The sequence below is a fragment of the Eucyclogobius newberryi genome, unplaced genomic scaffold (genome assembly GCF_026437365.1).
Source record: "Eucyclogobius newberryi isolate DKJ021-1_F unplaced genomic scaffold, fEucNew1.0.hap1 SCAF_16, whole genome shotgun sequence".
In the NCBI taxonomy this organism is placed as follows: Eukaryota; Metazoa; Chordata; class Actinopteri; order Gobiiformes; family Gobiidae; genus Eucyclogobius; species Eucyclogobius newberryi.
Window position 1 is genome coordinate 25,108,626 of NW_027315790.1, and position 6,473 is coordinate 25,115,098.

The 6,473-nt window shown below is 35.8% G+C and overlaps 1 protein-coding gene across 1 annotated transcript in view; it reads left to right on the forward strand.

The window, feature by feature from the left end:
- Positions 1-6,473, forward strand: part of LOC140362067 (small ribosomal subunit protein uS7-like) — a 252,108-nt gene that overhangs the window by 230,909 nt on the left and 14,726 nt on the right. The window lies entirely within an intron of this gene.

The window sequence follows — 6,473 nt, forward strand, 5'->3', positions numbered from 1 at the left end:
TGTTTAACGACAGCTGTTTAACAAGTTTGTCGGTCTGTAAACCTTAAATCGATATTGTGTAACCCAAATACAATGGGTGATGGGGCATCTATATTTCCCTATCCTCAGTTAGAAGGAAGGTGACTTGAGGAGAATAAATGACTGAGGTCCAGAGTCTCTGATGCAATTCCAACAAATTTATTGAACAGTGAAAAAGGCTGTGTGTGTGTGAGTGTGAGTGTGTGTGAGTGTGTGTGTGTGTGTGTGGTTTTATAGCATTTACGCACACACACGGCACATCTCCAACACAACGCACGAGGCTCACAGGTAACACTGATCTTGAATATAGCGGTGCGCACAGGTGAAGTGAAGTGGGTCAAACCATTATGGCAGGGGAGAAACGTGGGATAGTCTTTGATAGCTCTGATATATATATAGAGAGAGATTATATTCTAAATGTATTCCAGAAAGCTTGGCAGTCCAACTTTGTCCTATAAATTATTTATTTGTTCAGCATTTCAGCAGAGGATGTTCTTCCTGCGGAGATGATGGTGCAGTTCTATACGGCCATCATTGAGTCCATCCTCACCACCTCCATCACCGTGCGGTACGCTGGAGCCACTGCCAGGGACAAACAGAGACTACAGCGCATTGTGTGCTCTGCTGAGAAGGTGATCGACTGCAGACTTCCATCTCTGCAGGACCTGCACGTCTCCAGGGCTCTGGGACGAGCACAGCCAACCCTTCTCACTCTGGACATGGACTATTTGAGCCTCTCCCCTGAGGCAGGAGGCCACTCCCCTCTGCCAGGAGGCCACTCCCCTCAGGCAGGAGGCCGTTGGACTCATGAACACTTCTTAAACACTGTAACTTGCTCGGTTGCACGGTCACTTTCTGCACTACATCTGTAAATTTAACTGTAAATGTTGTGTACATAGTAAGCCTATTTTTATCTTGTTAGTAAATTTAAATTGTTTCTTTTCAATGCATGCCCTATTTGATATATTTTGCTTTATTATTGTTCATTGTTTTATGTTGCACGGAATCACCAAAGCAAGTTCCTATGTTTGTGAATTCTGTCCATTGACAATGGCAATAAACCTTTTATCATAGTTTGTGTATTGATTTTATTTGACAACCTCCGTCTGTGTATTATTCTCTTTGCTTAATGTATCTGCAAATATATATATATATATATATATATATATATATATATATATATATATATATATATATATATATATATATATAAAAGCACATATATATGTGTATATATGTCTGATGTTTTTCCTGGGGGAGTTTGGGGGTCACTGCCCTGAGTGCTCCGATCACTACGGGCACCACCGATACGATACGATATATTCACATTTAAATTCAGGACTTTGTTGTATTAAAAATAATGGGGAAAAAATACATCTGACTTTACAACGCTCACAAAGCACTGTACATAATGTGCTTGTTCATAACTGAGATGGATACTCGGCTGTGGTGAACTATTTCTGAAGCCAGAGTTGCCTCCTGGCTGACGGACAGAGGTGTGCCGGCCACTCTGAGCCAACATTTCCAGCTGTAATCGTTGTAACGTATGATTCTGTTTCATTGCTTTAGTATGAAACAAATTCAGCTGATGACTTAACAAAGCTCAGAGCGACAGCTGTGAATGTATTTCTGGCACAAGTGAAAACCTGTCGGTGTGTCTGTGTCAGAGGAAAGAGAGAGAAAAGGAGAGAGGGAGAAAAAAGGAAAAGAGAGAGCAAGAAAGGAGAGTGAAAAAAGTTGGTTGAGAGAGAGAAAAAAAAAGTGAGGAAGATGAGAGAGAGAAGAGACTGAGAGGAAGGAAGAGAGAGAGGTCAAAAGTGAGTAGAAAGAGAAAGAAAGAAAGAAAGAAAAAAAGAAAGAAAGACAAAAGTGAGTAGAAAGGGAAAGAAAGAAAGAAAGAGAGAAAGAAAGAAAGAGGGAAGAGATTGAGAGGAAAGAAGAGAGAGAGGAAAAAAGGAGAGAGGAAAAGAGAGCGAGGAAGATGAGAGAGAAGAGATATAAAGGAAAGAAGAGAGAGTGGAAAAAGGTGAGTAGCGAGAAAGAAAGAAAGAAAGAAAGAAAGAAGAGATTGAGAGAGAGGAGAGCAGAGAGAGGGAGCAGAGAAAGTGTGAATCAGTCTCTGGCAAGACGTTCATGACGTGAGTCACTCTGGAGAGGCACAGGGGGTGTCCATGGCAACACGGAAAACACGAAAAAAGTTCATTCTTGAATTCATCAGTGAAATGTCATGGAGGATTTGTTATTGATACATGTGTGTTTAGTTTATTAAAAATACACTCAATACAAATTTCTTGGTGGAGGGTCCGTTACCTGCTGGATTCAAATGTTGTCTTCATTTGCAGATGTTTTTACTGCCATTGGTTTGGTGGAGTCAGGAGCTTGTCTCCATGGAGATAGCCAAGTTTTATGCCATTCTGTGGAATATTCCAGACATCTCCATGGAGAAAAAATAACCTACAAACTTTTCACAACCATTTACGTTATTGTTATTGATATTACATTAAAAAAATAATAATAATATGATAAATATGAAGAAAAAAAAGTGTTTAAAGTATGATAAACATCTGTTGCTGTTTCGTAATTATTGCCAGCTTCAGATACCCACACCTCCGGCAATGCTCCGCAAAATGTGGACAGACATAACGACATGCTACACAAGATTTTGAAAACATTATGCAAGTCGCACTTAATGTTGCAATTTCATTTGTACTTTATAATTTTGTAAACGTCTCCAATTTTAGCATGGATGTGTGTGTATACTATTAATAAAGATCTAATGCACTCAAATTGTCTATGTTTGCATTACTGTTTACACCTCAATGTCTGTTCATAATAGTTAATATGTCTTTGCTGATGAAGGTGTAGCGGATTGTGATTGAATTTTAGCCCGTTCGTTGACATGATAATGACAACAGCTGATTAATGAAAGTCACAGTGAATGTAAATAAACCCCATTTGCAACTTGTCTGTTTCCTGCACAACCTTCACACTTGCAAAAACTCCACCATCGACTTGTAAAACAAAAGGTTAACTCCTAAACTGCTTGGCCATTTTACTGCATATGTTAATACCACCACCTTGGCTAAGAATATGTAACAGGGAAAACAAAGAAATCCACAGCTTCGAGCAGAGGGAGATCCAGACTCCAGGTGAGGGTGATGGTGACTTTGAATGTTTCTTGATGAATGCATATCTCTTCTTCAGTCATTTTGGCCCCGAGAAAATTGAGAGAACTGAGAGAAAATCTTGTCAAAATGTTAAACATTTAAAAGGAAATTCAGTTAAATGACCTTAGATAGTACATTTGATAAGGTTCAAGCCTCAACAACCTTTTCGTTTATTCTGTGACTGTTTGCTGTAGAATCAAATCATTTAACTGTGTATAAGAGTAGCCTCATTTAAAATCTCCAGAATGATGAACCTCAACAGGCTGTTTTATAATGACAAAAAGCTTATCATTGACCTACATCAGTGGGTCTGATGGTAATTATTAATTTATGGCAATGCTCCTGGTCTTTGAACTTCTTCATGTTATACACGGCTATGGAACTCACTGTTGGCCGTTTTCTTCACATTCTTGGATATTTATTATTGTACTGTAAATATGCAGTTACAAGACAGAAGGGCTTCTCAAAGATGGAAATGGAAAATAGAATGATACCATTTTTAGCTCCTGTGTCCAGCATTGCTTTTATAACACTAAATAATTCATATGCAATGTGGGAGATGTATTTACCCCTGGCCAAGATAACAAGATGGAGCATATATGTGTCAAATAAAATGACAATATAGTCTATGGGAGGAAAAAAATGTCTGAATGTTCTATATAACCAATATCAATATAATCACAATGACAAATATAAAATCGAACACTAATATCTCCACAAAGTATGCGATTGAATGTTGTCTATTCATTTCAAGCCAAAGCTGATCAGATATCTGCTCTTAATTTGGGCAAAGATGCAAATGGATAATGCTTTCAAAAACATCCGGTCATAATGCAAAGTAATACAAAAAGCCTTATGAGACTGAATTTTATTTGGTGACCCAAATCCAAATATAATTGACCACTTTAGGTGCCAGGTTGTGGCTTCAAATAAAAGTTTTTAGTGAAGTGTAAAGTTTCCAGGTGACGGACCGTTTTGACCGTGGCACCGGAACATCCGGGTCATTTAAAATCTGACGCAAGCCTCCAACACAACTTTGTAACTTATGTTACTTGTTAAAAAAAACAACACACACACATTATGCAAGAGTTAAATACATTGATTTGGATATAAAAATATATAATTTGTCGAATTAAAAATCTTGGAACAAATGTCATTGAAGAATAGTCTAATAAAATGCATCAAGATAGAGCTTTCCATCCTATTTTGGCTCTTGTTTCACTGACACTCAAACCTGACCTTCCATGAAGATCTGAATCAAGTTTGTTAACAAATTATTATTATTTTTTTCAGGGAATATTATCTTAAGAACTATGACATAAATCTGTTTCCTTGCGCCATCTGGTGGTAAAAAAGGAGTCTTATTTCTATGAACGAAAGGCGCTGCTCTGTTGTTGACTGTAATGGACTATTATATATAATCCAGACAAAACTCAAATAGTTATTAAGCAGTTCGTCTGTTTATTTATTTCCAAACCTACACAGACTTTAGTGAATTAATGGAAGATTTACATTCATTTGTAAGCAGTGTCTATAACATAATACAGAAGAAAGAAGGAACACTTCATTTAAAACCAGGTACTTATTGAGTGTGTCGGAAAAAGAGAAGGACAAACTCTGCATTAGACAATTCAACAGACAATATTTCAAATGAGAAAAGGAAAATAAAAAGAGACAGACCAGCAGAAACACATTTTTCATACAGGGCAATAGAACAAACAAAACTAGTGAACATTATGACAGAACAAGCTTGTATAATTTACAAATGGAGTTACATTTGTTTGTTAAAAAATAAACAAATAAAAAAAATATATATAAAAAGCTATAATGGTCAGTGTATTCATAGGCATTTTGATTTTCTTTTCATAGTTCAATATAAAAAAAAAACTATAACATGTTTTTTGTTAATACAGAATAGAGAAGTGAAATATCAGTCATTTTTTGTTTTAGTTTTCAAGTATCACCTTTTACCTATATTACATAAAATAAGTAAAAAGACAGAAACTAAAAAGGGGCTCTTTTTTCATTTTCTGGATTCTCTTATGATCAAGAGATAGAAGGTAAGAATAATATGTTGAATTGTAACTTTCAGACTTTTTTGGGAGTTTTAAGTTAAAAAGGGAAGTGAAAAGCTGATATGGATGATATGACAAACCACTGCAAATGTGTGAGTATTAGACTGACGCACCAGACACAGGCCTCAGAGTCTCTCTTTGTCCCCACTGCGACTGTCCTCGGGGTCAGAACATTTGTGTCCTCTGAGTTGTGCAAATCTAAAATACAAATCTTTGCACTTTCTAAGTTTTCCTACAATTATTATTCCTTAAACTATGTTCTTGCCACTACCGCTTCTGCTCTTATAGAGGCACCTGCAGAGGCCTGGCTCCAGGGTAGAAAAGCCTGTCATTAGAGAAATATAGAGACAATGCAGCATTAGGGCTTGAGACTGCTATCACTCTTAACTGAGAAAACTTTGGCTACTCTACCAACCGTAGTATATAACATTATGAAACCTCCCTTTAATTCCATAGAGGTCTGTATAAATATGTTAAAAATACAAATTGACATTCAGTTTAAATTCTATGGGTAAGACGCATTTACATTTCTGCATAAAATATACATATAAATCTGATTATATTTAAACAAGACAAGAAGGTTCTTTACACCAATAGCTCTTTTATTCCAAGAATAAAACATCTTCATATATATAGATATTTTTTTTACAAAGACTTACAAACATGTAAACTTTTCCACAAACAGTCACACATTTTCAAAGTAAACAATTACAAATTTTCCCCCAAATAAAACTATTGTGCGTTACTGTAGAAAAGTTGTCAGATATGTTTCCCCAAAGCCCATTCTTAACACATTTACATTTGTATTTATTTATTTATTCACTAAATTGAGGTTTGAACCACATGAATATGACCTAAAAACCTAAAACATCTTGAAGTGCTTTCATCCTGTTGCTCTTCAGATTTGGGATCACAGACTAAGTACACACAAGTAGAAATATAGCTGTCTTTTGGTCTAAAATATCATGGAAAATGTACAGAAAAGACAATAGCATTTAAAAATCTTTTTTTAAATGGAAAGTCTATAATATACTAAAAGTTTTTATTAAGGCTTTTGCGGGATGTTGAAGGTAAAGTGCCTTTTAGAAATAGTCACAAACGTGACATCATTTATATTAAAGTAACTTCAAAAGGTTTCAATAAACATAATTTAGTTCACAGTTGAAATTCAATACAAATGTAAAATCAGATTTACTGCATTGCATTAATGTAG